Source organism: Panthera leo, chromosome E2 (genome assembly GCF_018350215.1).
Source record: "Panthera leo isolate Ple1 chromosome E2, P.leo_Ple1_pat1.1, whole genome shotgun sequence".
Classification (NCBI taxonomy): Eukaryota; Metazoa; Chordata; class Mammalia; order Carnivora; family Felidae; genus Panthera; species Panthera leo.
In genome coordinates this window covers 46146567-46164073 of record NC_056693.1, presented here as the reverse complement: position 1 = coordinate 46164073, position 17507 = coordinate 46146567, and the positions used below count along the sequence as shown (strand labels likewise).

At 44.7% G+C, this 17507-nt stretch overlaps 1 protein-coding gene across 3 annotated transcripts in view; it reads right to left on the bottom strand.

Moving 5' to 3' along the window:
- The window catches only part of ZFHX3 (zinc finger homeobox 3), a 235493-nt gene that overhangs the window by 113040 nt on the left and 104946 nt on the right, over positions 1 to 17507 (bottom strand). The gene's annotated exons all lie outside the window — the stretch shown is intronic.

The window sequence follows — 17507 nt, the reverse complement described above, 5'->3', positions numbered from 1 at the left end:
AAACACAGTGAATAATGCCGCATGAGTAAGTTAGGGTTATACATTTATTCAGAACGAAACAATACCTGTAACTGAGTCAACTTTTAACTAATCTGATGATGGAGTTACTAACAACAACAAAAGAGTATAAGCTTCTTCTATGCCCTCGAGTAGCTGAAAATAATGCAGATGTGAAAACCAAGGGAGCAAAAACGAAAAGGGGAAAAATTAGGTCACTTTCATCCCTGTATACCTTCCTACACATCCGCTTACTTTCTGAGCATGTCTGGAAAAGAGAATGCTAGCAATGACCTTGACATCCAACAATGAGTGGTCAGGAAGTCTGGATTTAGAAAAAGAAAATATCTGAATGTTTTCTCAATAACACCGTCTCCATGTATCCAGTCCTGCATAGATTTCAAAAGGTTTGGCCTTCATTAGTTCAAATGATTCTCACAACTGCCTTGCGAACTTCAGTGGCGGCAGATGCCTTTCTTCGCCATCCAGTGCATAGAGAAGAGACTTAAGTCACAGATGGCAAACGGGTGGCAGCTGGGGGAGCCTGCAGGTATGAATCACGGAACTCTGCAAGTTTTAAAAAATTCTTCACTAACGGTTAACACTGTGAATTTACACGGCACCTGGGTGGCTCAGTCGGTGAAGCGTCCGGCTTTGGCTCAGGTCGTGATCTCGCATTTCATGAGCTCGAACCCCACATCGGACTCTGTGCTGACAGCTCAGAGCCTGGAGCCCATTTTGGATTCTGTGTCTCCCCCTCTCTTGGCCCCTCCCTTGCTCTCTCAAAAATAAATGTCCTATCTCTCTCTCAAAAATAAATAAACGTTAAAAAAAATTTTTAAATAAAACCTGTGAATTTCCCACCCAGCCAAGAATGAATGAATGAATGAATGAATGAATGAATGAATGACTATCTGGCTGTGCTGGCTGCACATTCCCTCAGCTCAACAATTACCTAGTTAAGATGGGGCATGCACTTCCCAAGCCAGCACTGGTGCCCATCTACGACAGATGCGTCACCCCTGCAGGCGCCTGGGCCGTGCCACGTGTACCAGACGATGTGGCTCGTGAGGGAAGGCCATGGAAGTTGGGCCTACACCTTCGGGTCCTGCTTCAGCGTTGGTCACACCACACTGCGCTACCCATGAATAAGCCAGTACAAAGACTCTCCTGAAACACAGTGCCCACTTGAGGAGTGTGCCACAGAGCACAAAGCCAGAGCTGAGCTACCACAGGCTCAAGCGGTAAGGGACTTCAGAACGAATGTGGCTTCGTAAGGGAAGCCAACTTAATTCTGCCAAGGAGTTAATATTTGCTAATTGGTAGAAAAAGGTAAAATTAATGAGGACATTAACATAGCTATTTAAAAACAGCTCCCTGTTTCTCCCATTGTAACACATGGAACTATCAGGAAGTAATTGAGGGAAAAGGACACTGTCAATTCTCAATTATCTGCATGAATGAAGCGCTTAGTGACACGGATAATCCAAGTCATTTACATTTGGATTTAGAAAGTAACATCTTTTTCCTTCGGAAAACTTACCTTCCTAATTACAGCTTGCTGAATGTGAGGGTGAAATCAGTTTACCTTCTGTGCCAAAGCAAAAAGTTGCTGGGGAGGGTACAGAAACCACCAGGGGCTTCAGACCTGCCACAGATAACCCAAGGCAAAGAAAAGATCATCCACAGTGGTTGTCTAACGTGGTGGCCACGAGCCACATGTTTAGCTAAATAAGAAGTTCTGTTACGACGCATGCCATGTTTCAAGTGCTCCAGAAACACATGTGACTAGGGGCTCTCAGCCACTAGTGGACAGCAGAGATACAAAACATCTCCATCATCACCAAGTTCTAGTGGACAGCAGTGACTTCTCGGTCCATGGTGACCTCTAGTTTCCTGGATTAAGTAGAAAGCTGTGTGACGGGTCGGGAGCAGAGGAATGCAGGGGATGCTATACTGCCACCTTCTTTAGAAACAAAAGGGAATTGGAACACCTGACTCGCTCAGCTAGTTTAATTTCAAGCCCTGCAATGTAGACTTCGTCCAGGGAATAGCACAAAAAATACGCATTCCATTCCAAGTAAAATGAAGCTTTTTAATTAACAAAGCAGAAAACGAGTGGATAAAAGGCAAGGCAGGAAAGCCTGATTCTAAGCAAACATGTGCCATATCGTTACCCGCACCTCGTGTGGCCACGCGGCCTGGGTGCCCGCTATAGGTAAACAAGGGAGGGAAGGCAGCTCTCCCCCCCACCCCCCGCCGGCCACAAGGGGCCCACGCTGCAGGGGGCTGCTCAGGTGCCACCGGGGGTGGTGTCAGGCCCAGTGGCACTTCACATCCTCATTAATTATCTTGAAAGGAGAGGGTTAGTAAACAGCAAGTTAATTAAATTCTCCGATGATGCTAATTTGGGAGGCTTTAGAAAGACTGGCAAGGGCAGAGGCAATATAAATGGGACCTGGATGGGTTAGAAGAAGGAGTGGAAAATAAAATTAAGCACCGGCTCAACAAACACCGCTTGAAATAAGTCTTAGGGAAGAGCCAAAATACGTCCACAAACGAATTTATTTGGAAAATAGTTGTGCTAAAATGAAAAGTTTTGCAACGTCTGAGGCATATAATCAGAAGGGGAGCAAAAAAAAAAAAAAAAAAAAAAGGCTTTTTAGTAAAAGTGTTTATGTGCACTTAGAAAAAGGTCTGGAAGGAACACCACCCGGTAAAGGTCATTGCCCTCAGGAGGCGTGGTCACGGACAAGGGGACATGGGGATGGGGCTTCCACTGTTTTCTTCATGTTCTTTTTAAACTGATGAAACATCTTTCAAACTAGCACACACTGTGAGGTTTTTAGCTGTCTTTGTTTGGTTTTTTAAGCTTTTTGGTTTGAAATAATTTTAGATATACAGAAGATGGGCAAAGAGCTCCACGTGCCCTCCACTCAGCTTCCCTACTGTTTACATCCTACATCTTACCATCTGGCACACCCATCCAAACCAAAAAACTGACACTGGTACAATACTATCATTAAAGCACAAACTTGACTCAGATCCCACCCATGTTGACATTCGTGCCCCTTCTCTGTTTCAGGATCCAGACCAGGACCCCATACTGCACCTACTTGCTGCGCTCCTCCAATCTGTGACAATTCCTCCGTCTTCTGTGACCTGGACGCTTCCCAAGAGCTCTGGCCAGATATCTGTAAAAACACCCCTCGATCTGGGTTTGTCTGATGTTTTCTTAAGATTACAGTGAGGTTCTAGATCTTTTGGAAAGTACCCTTCCCAGTGCATCATCTCAGGGGTATGTGACATCAACCGGACTTATCCCTTATCAGAGGTGACTGTCTATCACTTAGTGAAGGAGGGCCCCTTTCTGCCAGGCTTCCCCACTGACAAGCTACCCCTTCTCCCATTCTATGCTGTAACCATTAGAAGTGAATCACTTAGTCCAGCCCTCAGACGAGAGGAGGGGAATGAAGCTCCAGCTTCTGGTTATTATGCCGTTAAATAAAATATCTTGTCACAGAGATAAGCTTCTCCATGCAAAAAGAAGTATCTGGTGAAAATGTCTATCTACAAGGTCTTGAGAGTTGCTGTTGTTGTTTCAAACGCTTGGATTCTCAACAACACAGATGAATGAATGCCCACAGCTGCAGAGACCCTGCTCTACAGGCCAGGCTGCGTTCTGCATACTTGCATATGTGAACTTATTTAATCCTCACAACAACCCGGTGAAGGGGATGCTGCAATGTGACAACAGTCAACCCCAAATTACAAAGAGGTGAAATCTCTTGCTCACGTTAACACAATTACTACTTGGCAGGGGCAGGACTCAAACTCACGCCTCCTGGCTCTAGAGATGATGCTGTCTACGAAGCTCTCCTGCTCCACCATATACAACACAAAAATTTCAAGCTAGTTACATGGAGCAGCGAAATATAATTGAGAGAGAAGAGTGACGTGGGGCAAGATGTCAAAGACCAAATGGGACAGAGTCTTCTCTGGAGACAAGCACCCTCGTGGGGGCATTCAGAGGGTCAAACAAAATCGACACGCTCCAAAGGGGTTTCCAACAGAAGGCAGCTCTCCTCCACCTTAATAGGGCGGCAAGGAACACAGAGCACCTGAGCGGCTCAAAGGACCTCCCCATCGACAAGTATGCAAGATGCTCAGAATCTAAGGACCATGACGCTTATGGATAGCCCAGCCCCTGTCTGTCATGGAGACAAGCCGGGAACTGTCTCCTACTCTTTTACTTCTCCGACTCTTCTGAGGTTCACGGTGGCACAGACAGCAATAAAGTATAGGTCAGGATTGGAGCAGATCTGTCTGGCTGTGGAGAGAGAGCAGATGCCAAGACAGAAAGAGACCAACAGCCCAGACAGCGTGGGGAAACTTGGCCCAAGACCCCAAGATCTATAACATGGGCTTGTTTAATCCCAACTGCTAATGATCTCATATTCTGACATCAAAAAGAAACAAAGAAATGAGTTGCTTCTATAAAAACAGGCAAGTGTGGAGAAGAGCTGCTGCCTCCCGCCCCAAGTACCCACATGATTCAGTTCTCACACTGGTCCTAACCATCATCCTTTGCATACAGAAACACAATGATGAAGAAGTGAGCAGAAAGCAATACGTGCTTCCTTCCTGGATACCCACCCCACACCGTCTTCTCCAAATATCTGGCATTCGTTTCTTCTCCATGTAACCCTGCCTTGCTTTGTTCTCTGATTGTTTCAAATGCAAAAATTTGCCTTGAAAATGGCACTAACGAAGCACATCACACAAATTATTCTACCACCATGCTGATCCCACCTCACAAGTGGGCAGAGAGCAGATCATCCATAAACACCCAGCGTCACAGAAGAGGAGAGGAGCAGGGATGGTCCCTGGCTTTCCTCTGGATACAAGTGGACCTAGTCAATACAGTAGGCCTCTGTTTAAACTTATCCACCAAGCTAGATCTCAAGGAACACAGAACTGCCTCCTCTCAAGACAGGGTCTCAGTGCAAATTTTAAAAGCAATATACTCCCTTTATTAAATACAGAGGAGACTTGTTAGCAGCAGCTGGTGTATGAGTGCTTACTACCTGCCAAGCACAGTTCTATCTAAGGGCTGTTCTAAGAAGAAATAGACTCGGCACCAACCAAAGGTAACTCCTTAACGTGTCAGTGTATTCTCTTCCATGCACTACTTCAATGTTTTACATCATCCAGAAAAAATAAAATAGCATTCAAGAGGGACACATTTCCCGATTTTTAATGGAGCCAAACCCTGAGAATTATGGCCTGGAGCATTGTATGTAGCAAAAATCTGAAGTCTTTGAGTAGATATTTCTAAGCACCTACAAAAGCAATGAATCACTAGAAGTAAACACAACTTCACCAAGTACAGAACAAGATTCAGCAATTTCAAGATTGCCATTTGTGATTCTAGGATAGCAAGGTGTCTCTGCACTTAGGAATGCTGACCCAGAAACAGTGATCATGTGTCAAAGTCAATCTGGAGGAAAAGGTCTACAGGGGATCATCATTATCAGGTGGACTTCTCTGGTCTAACATTTCTAATGAGATGTACATAAAGACAGGAGTCCTACCCATCAACACTCCAAAAAAAAAAAAAAAAAAAGAAACAAAAAACCAAACCAAACCAAAACAAAGAAACATAAATAAAAACAAAACTCTTAAAAGCCACAGAGAGGATATTAGAAAACATTTTAAAAGGGAGACTGAGCAGAATTATCACACTTTAACACAAAACAGTACAAAACTAAAAGAACTAAGACAGTTCTGTATGGTCCCAAGTCAGGGCAAATTAATGGAACAAGAGAAAGTCTAGGACCAGATCCAAATATGAATTTAGTGCGTGATATGGTGGCATTTCTAAGCACTACAGGCAAGGATGGGTGGATTGCTTAGTAAATGGGGCTGGGATGGACAACTAATTGAGAAAAAATAAACACGGAAGAATCCATGCCTCGCAATATATACCAAAATAAACTCCAGATGGATTATGGAGTTTAATGTCAAAACATTAAACCATAAAAGAACTAAATGGGGATATAAGTGAACCTGATCTTGGTAGGGTAAAGGGAATTCTAAGCTTAACGAAAGGGAAGGAAACAGAAATGAAAAGATCTGATGATACAAAAATGTTAAGCTTTGGAATCTCAAAACATACCATCAATAATAAAAGATAGTGATGAAAAGAGGAGGCCATGGAACTGTAACAGAGAGCAAATCCGTGTTTCACGTCTTTGATATCAAAAGAGCACTTTTAACCTATTTGTTTCTATTATGTACTTTCTAAAATCTTATTTTTAATAGTGGAAAACTGGAGGAAAAAAAAAACCCTGATGACTAAACAGAGAAGGAGGTAAATAATCATGGCACCTTCCCACAATGGCATGCTGTGCAGCTAAGAAAAATTACGTGGTAGGGAAATATTTAGGGATTCCCAAGAAAACCAAACACCGTAAAGTCCTTAAAAGCCATTTACAAGACAGGTGTGCGCTGTTTCGGGGCACCTGGGTGGCTCAGTGGGTGGAGGGTCCAACTTCAGCTCAGGTCATGATCTCATGGTTCATGACTTCCAGCCCCGCGTTGTGCTGTCAGTGCAGAGCCCGCTTCAGATCCTCTGTCCCCTTCTCTCTTTCTGCCCATCCCTCACTCATGCTCTCTTTCAAAAATAAATAAACCTTAAAAAAAGGGGACCACTTACGAGATATATACACAACACCATTTAAATTCTACTAAATAATGTCACAAGGCTGAAAGCACAAATGCTAAAATGTTTAAAATTAAAACCATCTTTGGGGAGTGAGGTTAGGGATGATTCTCTTTTTTGAGTTTCTCTACATTCCCAGAAGTTGTGTTTGTTTGTTTTTACAATGGACAAGAACTACTTCTGAACTCAAAAATAAAAATAAATGAAAAAAATATGCATACATATGACAACTTTACTATTCCATTTCCAGATATGAAACATTTGAAAGGGCTGCCAGGTACTCTGAAACAGTGGAAGAAACAGGATAAAGAAAAACGGCAATTTACATTAAGTCCTCTCCTCAGGTCTGGGAGGACAGGGAGACCTGCTTTAATAGTCAGTTCTATGAAAACAAAGGCACGAGCCAAACCCTCATCGTTTCAGGGGAACACAAGTTCCATAGGAGCCAAGGGTCTGATGTGCCTGCTTAATAAAAGAATAGAAGTTTAATGATTCAGGGTCTTTATCAAGGAAGGAGAAAGACTCCCTGTAATCAGTGAGGTCTCCCCATCCCATGAGGAGCACCCCATCCCATAATGAGCATGGTCACCGAGGAGACACGCAGGTTAGAAGCAGGTGATGGGGATGGTAAGGAGTTTAGAAGCCACTTCATACCAACAACTAGTTACAAATGTTAGGGATGTGTACTCCGTAGAACAGAGAAGGTGCCTGCACACTAACAAGTGACAAAAAGAGGAGGGGCACTTGGCGAAATAAACTATGGCACCTTCACACCTGGGTATACTGTGCAGCTGGTAAAAATCACATGGTATAAAATATTTAGTGGCAACAAAAAAGCACACACAGCAAAGTTCCAAGAAGCCATTCACAAAATACATACGGTACCATTTACATTCTACAAAACAGCAATACCGTAAGGAAGATTCTGCTATCTGAGGGAAACAGGAAACAACTGTCTCCACCTTTGCAGAGAAGGAAACAGACAATACCTCAACAGAGAGTATTTTTACCAGTTAGAAGTAACCCTAGACTCATTTATGTAAAGAAACTAGAAACATTCGGAGAAAGTGAAAGACCGTTGCTTACACATATTTTTTTTTAAGATATTCGTTCATCAGTATTTTCTAAGTCCCCTTCAAGGACCACGTGAGTCAGGAGCTTGCTAGAAACACAGACCCCTTGTATTTCCCCAGCCCAGATTCATAGAATCAAATCATGGCCAGAACCTCAGAATCTGTACTTTATAGGGTTCACCAGATGATTCTGATACACAATAAGATTTGGGAACCCTTGGGAAGATGACATCTTTAGGAGATTTTAAGAAGTGGTACCTTTTTTTTTTTTTTTAAGGCAACACAGAAAGGAACAAAAAAAGCATCACTAAATTTTACCACCGAGATAAACACTTTTGGCCAACAACCATCTTGACACTTCTTATCTACACATACAGTATATCACAACTTGACATAAATGGAATAATCTGAATGTGTAACATTTTATACGATGTTAAAGCCTTCTTTCCAACTAGAAAGTACACATGCACCATCGTTTTTAATAGCTGCATAGTAATGCACAGCAAGGACTTGCTATAATGATTTTAACCAGTCCAAGTGACCGATTTACAAACTGGAAGGAAGGAAGGAAGGAAGGAAGGAAGGAAGGAAGGAAGGAAGAGAGGGAGGGAGGGAGGGAGGGAGGGAGGGAGGGAGGGAGAGAGGGAGGGAGGGAGGGAGGCAGGGAGGAGGAACAATGCTCTGATGAAGAACATTTCAGACCTATCAATGCCTGGGGGTGTCTCATCAAAGAGCAAGCCCACTTCACAACTGGACAGGCACTGGCAAAAACTACAGTAAGTTCCCTGTTCACCAACAGGACACATGAACAAGTGTATCAATTCCCTCATGATTAGGAATATAATCCCTGTAAAATAAACCTCCAGGGAGCAAGTGTCAGTCTGGGTGTAACCTGCAAAGTACTTTCCCCAAGAAAAAGAGGACAACTTTCTTAGGGTATAAAGCAAATCCAACAAAAGTCAGAGGACCCTCCTTGCAGAACACATGAGCATTCTTTTGCCTCTTTAACTCCGGAGCCCAATCATGAATTAGAGCCCTTGTTCTGACTCTCCTGCCACACCCCACCACCGGGCTTGGAAGGCAGGAAGGTAACAGGGCAACAGATCAAGAAGGCTTCTGGGAGATGCAGCTGTTAGCAACTCGGACAACTTCTTCACAGAAATGCAACCAGGGTTACTTTCTTCCAGGAGGCCATGGCCAAAAATACATCCAGCTTTTGTTTTCTTCAAAAGGCGTGAGGTCCTGCTCGGGGAAGCAGGAGACACGTGGGACAGGTAGTAGAGAGAAGGAAGGAGATTGAAAGGTATGCCTAACCAAGGCCCTGGGAGAAAAAATTAGAGGGAATCTCATTTTCATTTGGATCGTGGGCTACCCCCATTCCCTGATAAAGTCATGTGACTACCAACAGGACAGGCATAGCAGAGGGCTGACACCGTGTGGTCTCCCCAGAATGCTCCATGTGGCAAATGGTCACTGAACGTGCAGAAAGGAGTCAAGGTGTCCTGAGGGAGAGGCCCTGGGGCAGAGAGCAAAGAGGGAGGGGGTGGTGCATTTGGCTCTGTTCTCGTGTTCCTGTGATGCTGGCTGGTTCCAGGCCCCAGGAAGCTGGCTGGGGCCTTGTCCTGAGCAACAAGACAGGCCTCTGCCAGTTTCCTAGCAACCCTCTCAGGCATGGTCAGAGGCAAGGCCATCTAGGGAAAATTTTAAACGGCCACATGCACAGATGCAAAACCCAAGCAGGCCCAACTCCCATTTGGGAGCCAGCTCCAAAACCAAGCCGCACCCAAAAGGTGTGTGGGGGGTGGGGGTGGGGTGGGGACTGGCTATGGCGGCAGCCACACTTCCTTCTCCTCAGCCCTGCGCTTTGCAGAACACAGCCACACCTGGGAGCTCCAGCCCCGCCCCCACGAGACACAAACAGCAGACTAGGTTCCCCATTGCAAGGGTGTAATAACCAAATGTGCACATGTCACTGTCCTTCTGAGAACTCAGACCCCAGGCAAGGACAACAAAGCACTCTATCTTAACCACTCCCTCTGCACCCAAGTTCTTCTCTCTGCAATTATTTCCACAAGCCCACTCCCATTTGGTAACACCTGCTTCTCGGCAGGTTTTAGCTCCACATCCTCTCCCATCTCCTCCAACAGGACTTCGAGGCCATGCTGCCAGCTCAGGCCCACCTGTTCCAGACAAATGACCTTCCCTTTCACCACTGTCCCTTGTTCCTTCTCTCTCAGCCTGAATCCATCACATCCTATTCAATCCACGATGCCAATGACACCAAGTGGGAGGTGAGAACTGAGATGAGAACTTCTCCTTATCCTATGGCACGTATGGGAAGGGGCCAACATCAAGGCCGGCCCAAGTCACACCAAGTCACGGCAAGGACATCCATCTAACTTGCCACCTTCAACGCAGGGACTAGAGTAAAAATGAGCACCAGAGAAACATGAGTGTGGCCAAGCACATTCTAGGTCACTCCAGGCACTTGCCCACTACTTGCTTTTCACCTATGAAATTGTCTTGGGCGATCAGATAGTAATCATAAGATATTCACTTTCAGCATTGGGTGTTGTATGGAAACAATGTGATAATAAATTTCATATATTAAAAAATAAAACAAAATGTAGTTGAACATTAAAAGCGAGTAAAGAATAAAATAGTGAGTAAAAGAAAAAAATAAGATATTCACTTTCAATTACTATATGCTGTACAGTTTTTATAACTCCTGTACCTCTATCAGAACACCCAATGCTGTTAACTCTGGGAGGCAAACAGGCTCCATTTTACAGATGGTATTTAAGGCATGGGTTGAGGGTCTGGGGCTGGTACACTACAGAGAAAGAACAGAACTGAATCCTACCCTCCAGTGTATCTCCCTACTCTGTCCACACCAGGGTCCCTGTGCAGATATGAAGACTATAAGGACTGATGGAAAAAGCAGTATCTAAGACACTCCACCATCTATAAAATTATAGAAAAAATATATATACATACAGATATGTGTATATTTATACATGTGTGTGTATTTATGCATGTGCGTGCATATCTCTGTATGTCAAGGATAAAAGCTACAGGCAGACAGAGGTACTTGTATCTTAGATACATTAGAACTCATCACTTCATTTATAAAATCAAAATATTACGTTAATGATTTTCCAGGGTCTCAATGTCCATGGCCCGATTTAGGCCAGGGACTTGGTCTCCACGGCTGTTTTAGACACACAATGCAAAGAAGAACCAGCACACCCCAGAATTAAAACTCTTCCACAGCCGACAACACTGCTTCCCAGGTCTCTGTCCTGACCTCATCAGTCTCAAGTCTCTTCGCCTTGGTAGAAGATGAAGTGGGAGCTAATGAAAAAGCTAAGGAAATCAGCACCACTAAGAAAATGCCAATACTCATTCGAAATCAACATAAACAGTTGACTGTTTTTATCCTACTCTGAATTGCTTTCGTCCTTCCTGAAGGGCCTCCAGGGCATGATCACGTCTTCATGTTCTGTGTAACGCCTGCTTCACAACGCTGTTACTTATTAAGTGTCAAAATAATAATTATCCCGGATGCAGAATTCACAAGCGGGTTAGTCATGGGCTGTAACGGGGCTAGCTCGCACTTGCCCCAGGCACGAAAGATCAGCCATCACAATATTCGAAAACAGACTATTCTTTCTTCTGGTTATTTATTTATTTTCTAGCATCAAGGAGAGGCTCACATTTTCTCTTTCAGGGTTGGTTTCAATAGTTAAACCTCTTGGAAGCCACATAAAACAATTTTCACTCTGTAGTTGGTAACAAAAACTAGAATGACTTTAGATTTGACCGCTGTATACTCAACACTCCTTCCCTCGGACCCCACGTGTCTCTTAATGACCACACCTGGGAAGCAACAGCGTCGTGGTTTCCTAGGAATGTTTCCATCACCCCCACTCTCCTGGAAGGATGGCCGCTGATGATACGGTGGAGGTAAGAAAGTATTAGAGCCCAAAGGGTTCCTAACCAGCACTTCCTACTCCCGACTTGGCACGATCGCTTACAGGTTTTGACGTAAGTTGTTTCAAGCCAGCAGAGGGGATGTCGCTCTGTTCCAGAGTGGCAGTGGGTCTTCTCAGGCAGAAAGAGGGTGGTGGGGTGGCGCCAATACAGCCATCTATGGGCTGGGGCTGGGGGTGTCACCACAACGCCAGCCTTAAAAAGCCAACAGGCTGTTGAATGCCAACCCCGCACTATTAATTTGCATATGACATTAATTTTGCTGTCAGTGTGTTAATGTGTGATTAATTCTGTCATGGGTTGGAGCAAGGAGAATTAGTTAATTGTCAGAAACCCTTCTCATTCACTCTCTCATTCACTCTACCGCCCCAACTAACGTCCCTCCAACTTCTCCCATTTTTCTTTTCTTATTAAATGAATCTCCGGGGTTTTCTTCCTCGGGGCCCTTCTCTCCGATGGGATTTCAATCCCATCTCCTCCTACCCTTTATATAAATCTACTTCCAGACCCCAGAAGTAAGAACACAGATTCAACACCCCCAACCATAGTAGCAAATGTCAAGTTCACATGCCACTGGTCAGGAAAGAGTAATTCAGCCCACACCTGTACCCACTTAACCCATTCCTGTGTCTCTCCATTACCTTTAATTACACATTGAGTGCCTTTATTTTTATTTTTATTTTTATTTTTAGTAATCTCTACATCCAATACGGGGCTCGAACACATGACCCCAAGATCAAGAGTCACATGCTCTACCAACTGAGCCAGCCAACCAGCCACCCCTGAGTTGCCTTTATTATTGAAGGAATAAGGTTGAAGAAGAAGGAAGAAAGGAATGAAAGCAAATTCACTGATTCCCCCCACCTTCGACTCTACAATCCTCCAGAATTCTCATTTATGGGGCTGAAAAACCAAGTGTCACCTTCTGACCAACTGTCCAGGGAGGCAGAATGGACGTCAGCCAAAGGCTGGCCTCTGGAAGGCATGAGTGAAAAGAGACACAGTCTGCTCCTCCCCACTCTTTAGCAAGTTAGAGAAATACATTACAATTTATTGAAAGGGACCATACATTTATGTCTGAAATCATGTTTCCAACAGTTAACTTCTATTCACTACAATAATGAGGAATTAGGCGACTGAGGCCTATTTACATGTTGTCAACAGCATTTTATGATTTTTTTTTTAAAAAAAGCACAGGACTCAGGTTTTTTTTTCTTTTTTTCTTTTCTTTTTTAGGACTCATTTTCTACCATGGCAGTCAATGTTAGTTTTAATTTGGAAAAATATCAATTGGAACTTTTTTTTTAATTAACAAAGACTTATGTTGTTATGACCCTCAACTGTTTTAACGTCTTACCATTTTATTTCATGTATACCCTTACAACTAAACTCTAACTAGATGCTGAAGAGGAACCAAGTGTAATTTCTCATAGTAGCCAGCTCCACAGTGCTCCAAGCACTGTGCCTTCTGTTTGTGTCTGTGTCTGTCTCTCTCTCTTATTTGGCCCCACCGGCCCACTCTCTTCCTCCCACTAGTAATAAAAGCCAGATAAATCCACAGAAGAGGCAAGAGTCATCTGCAGTGACCCCAGTTTTCAAACACACTTGTTTGTATCACCACTTTTTCCAAATAAATTAAGTTACAGAGTCCACTGAAGAACTTTTTCAAGCACTTATGGAAGTTACCAGAGAAATCAACGAGCTGGAAGTGTCTCTGACCAACACGAATCTGGGTCCCTTCTTCCTTTTCAGATTATGTGCAGCTCTAATTGCTTTAATATGGGCATTATTCACACATGAAACTGAAATTACTCAGCACGTGGGAAAGAGGTCCCGACCACCCATGGCCATTAAAGATCCCATGACATTTTTGTAAGTCAGCCAAATTCCAGCACAGACAGTAGGCCCAGCAGTTGCTGTATTCAGAAGAGGGAAAAGCATGTGCTCCTTCTGTGCAAAGCAGGAAGCAACTTTCCTTCGTCTGGTCCATTCTTAACTGTCTACTGATGAGGTCATCCTGGCCAAGCTCCTCAGGGCACAACACATCGAATCTCAAGACGGCTAATTCTAACTTTTTTGGGCACTGACCTTCTATACCCAAAGGATCACCAAGAAGCCAGGTCCTCTCGGATTATTCATTTTGAAGCAAAGTCTCAAATAAGGAAATGAAAAGCTAGAAAACAGGGTTCTGGAGCAGGGTCCTGGCACAGGGGTTTCTCAGCTGTTCTCACTACAGAACTGCTTCCTAAAATCTACTTCAAAATCTCCTCCCTTGAATTTCACTTTGAGAATCTGAACATGCAGAACCTTCAAGGTTCCACTCTTTCTTCCTCTCCCATGCAAATATCAAACCTCTCCCTTTTCCTCCATACATCTCTCTTTTTTAATGTTTACTTATTTTGAGGGGGAGAGGGGCAGAAAGAGAAAAGAGAGAATCCCAAACAGGCTCCACACTGTCAACACAGAGCCTGACGTGGGGCTCGATCTCAGGAACCGTGAGACCGTGACCTGAGCCTGAAATCAAGAGTCTGATGCTAACCTGAGCCACCCGGGTGCCCCTTTCCTCCATACATCTTAACCATCCTTACTCTACCATTCTTGTGCAACTTCTCATTCTGTACCCAGCACACCCTTCAGAATCCTTTCCCATTCATTTTCCCGCAGGGATGGCTGAGCCCTGTGGAAGGAAACACCTGCTCCAAGGTCACGCTCCCTTGGCCTCCAGGTTTGCTTTGAAATCTAGAGTCAGTCGGCTGTTCTCCAGGTGCTGGTGATGGGGGAGGTGACATCATGCTCTACAACAGGAGGAAAAGAGCTGCACAGTGACTTTGGGGAAATGCTCAGCCGTCGATGCATTCAGTAAAAATATCCTGTAACTCAGATCCAAAGGCGGTGGCCTTCCCGGTGCCCTGGGAGGGACAGGAAGGTGAATGGCTCGGCGCTGGGGCTCCCAGCAGGCCCCCTGCGAGGCCAGCCCGCCCTCACAGCCACCCTGGGTAACTGAAAAAGGCTTTCCAGGCCAGGCACACTCCCAGCATTGTGCACTCTCCAGCGCTCTCTCCCCCACCAAAAACCCCGAGGCCTCCAGAGTGTATGCTAACCACAAGCCTTTGAGTGGCTCATGTATTTACAAACTGAGGCATGTCGAAATCAAAGGGGATACCACATGACATAATTCGCATTAAAATGTCAACAGGCTGACAATTTATGGAGTCAATCCACGGAAGGTGGGGAGGAGTAAGACTTAGTAATTGTTTAATTCCTGCTGAAACCCACGGCTGCTGTGCCTTCGGGAAACTGGGATGCACTGGGGGCCTCTGGCCTGCGCAGCACCCCACGGGGCTGGCACCGTGCCAAAGCCAAGCACTGGGTTTAACCATTGAGGGCAATCCATGTTGAGAGAGAGAAGGAAGAAAATGAGAGAGCTTAAGTGAACATGGCAGGAGAGGGGGCAAGGTTGGCAAGGTTCCCCAAGTGTGGATGTGGCTGACAAGACGGTTCAGGTTGGTCCCAAAGAGGGAAAGGTCTCCTTTGTTGTTGTGCCCCTGGAACTCCCTTTATTGTTCACATGTCTAGGAGCTAAAGATTTGAATACATGCAAAAGGCCTGCCCAGCCCTGGTTTCCTGGCCACCCTACGCAGGTCTAGGAAGGAGAGGCATTATGGGCACCTCCATTATAGTGCCCTCCAACCCCACAGGAGCAAGAGCCAAGTCATGGCCCAAACCAGAACCCCCTTCATAGAAAATCACCCCTGGAAGTTTCTTCTGGCTCCTTGACCATCCCTACCAGCAGCACTGCTCGGACCCAGGGAACACGGAAATACACATTCTTAGTGCCTATTTCAGACTCTCAGTATCCCCCACACAAGGGTATGGTTCCCCTTGGGACTCCTGAAATTAGTTTCGCTTGTGCTGTTTTAAATGCCCAGACCCTTCCTCGGGGAGGGCCCCGTCTAGGGGTATGGGCTGGTGAAAGGCAGGCAGAGTTGGAAAAGTCTTTTGGGAGAAGGTGAACCAACCCCTTCAACGATACCCCAAGTTCTAAGCCAAGTTACCATCTTTTAATCATGGCTTAGGAAAGACACATCAAGAAAGGAGAAATGGTATTAATAAGACGATTTGGCAAAGCTTATGGGTAATGATCATTATCTGCATTAGCCCTGAAAAGCCCATGTTCCGAAAAGGTGGCTTCGCTCTGTGGGACTTGCCCCTGAGGACACCCAGGGCCACGTGGGCTGTGGCAGGGCCTCTCTCTGCACAAGCTCACTGTCTGTGTATAAACAGTAACACCTCGTTCTCTCTTCTACCTCATTAACTGAAACACATTAAAACAAGTGTGCACTGGGAGCAGAAAATGAGACTGTTAAACCAAGCTGATATAATCCTCATCAGCTGTGGGAAATGAGACCACATCAATTATGCTGAATCAAGTGTAGTCACAGGGATGCGCTGGGCTCCCGGGCCCCCAACACGAGAAGGGGGAAGACAGGAAAGGAAACACGCTTCACAAGAGAGGTATACACGTAGCATACTTCACACGTACACCCCAGTCCCATTAAAAATAGCTTCCTGCCCATTCTTTCTATCACCCCATGGGAGTGGCGTGGCATCTGATAAACTACTCCTTTGAGATTCTTCTGCATATAAAAAATCTTTGCCAAACTATCTGGAGTTATGGGGAAAAAAGGAAAATTAAATTTATTCTTAAAAGGGGTGGGGCAGAAGAAGAGATGAACTCTGTGTGGTCTGGTCTCACAGACAGGCTTTCTAAGTCCAAAGTACGGTGAGGGCAACAAAAGTCCTTTGTCCTAACACCCAAAATGACCAGAACACAAGCTGCACACGGACTATAGCAAGAACAGTGCAAAGACCAAAGAGCTAGGAAAACCATAGTAATTCCGGCTATTCGATAATCAAACCAAACTAGCACCTGACTTCACCTGCTACTGCCAAGTGGCAGCTCAGAATCAACACGCTTAGAAATACCCATAAAACTGACTAGGGAAGAAAACAAAGATAAAGTCTGTACAGTGCTAAATATAACAAAGGTTTTGATTATATGGACACAGTCAATGACAGAATCACTCCCTTCATCTGAATGTGTCAAAAATGCAAAAGACTTGCGTACAATGGTTGTAAAAATTTGCCCAAGGACTCGTAATTGTAGGACGTAATGATGTCCCAGATCCTGGACACGAGAATATCGTATTTGGTAGTGATAATTACCACATATGAGAAATGAGTGTTTCTATGCAAAGCTTTCGTTTTGCATTTTCTCATTTGTGTTCCAATTTGCAACTTTAGCATGTTATGGCCATCGATTTGCATTTCATTACATAGGTGTTTCCAAACATAAGCCGTGGACACGATGCCTACACACCCCTTGACATCGGCATGAAACTTACACTGCCAAAACTCAGTCATCATAGTGGCCATTAAATTCACCATTCAAATGACAAAGAGCTGCTCTGTTTCTCAAGAATACTTTCCAGATCCGCTCATGCTGATCTAATCATTAGGCAGGCAATGAACTTGGTGAGATTTTTCTGTTGCACATACTTTGCACATCATTTCAGATGTTAAAGATTGTTTCACATTAAGTTTTGCTTCCCTCAAATCAAAGAGGGAGGCGTCTCCTCCCACTTACTGACTCACAGCTGTAATCAGAGATCCCAGGTTTTGCCATTTATTTCATTAAACTCTCCCCCGCCCCATCCCCC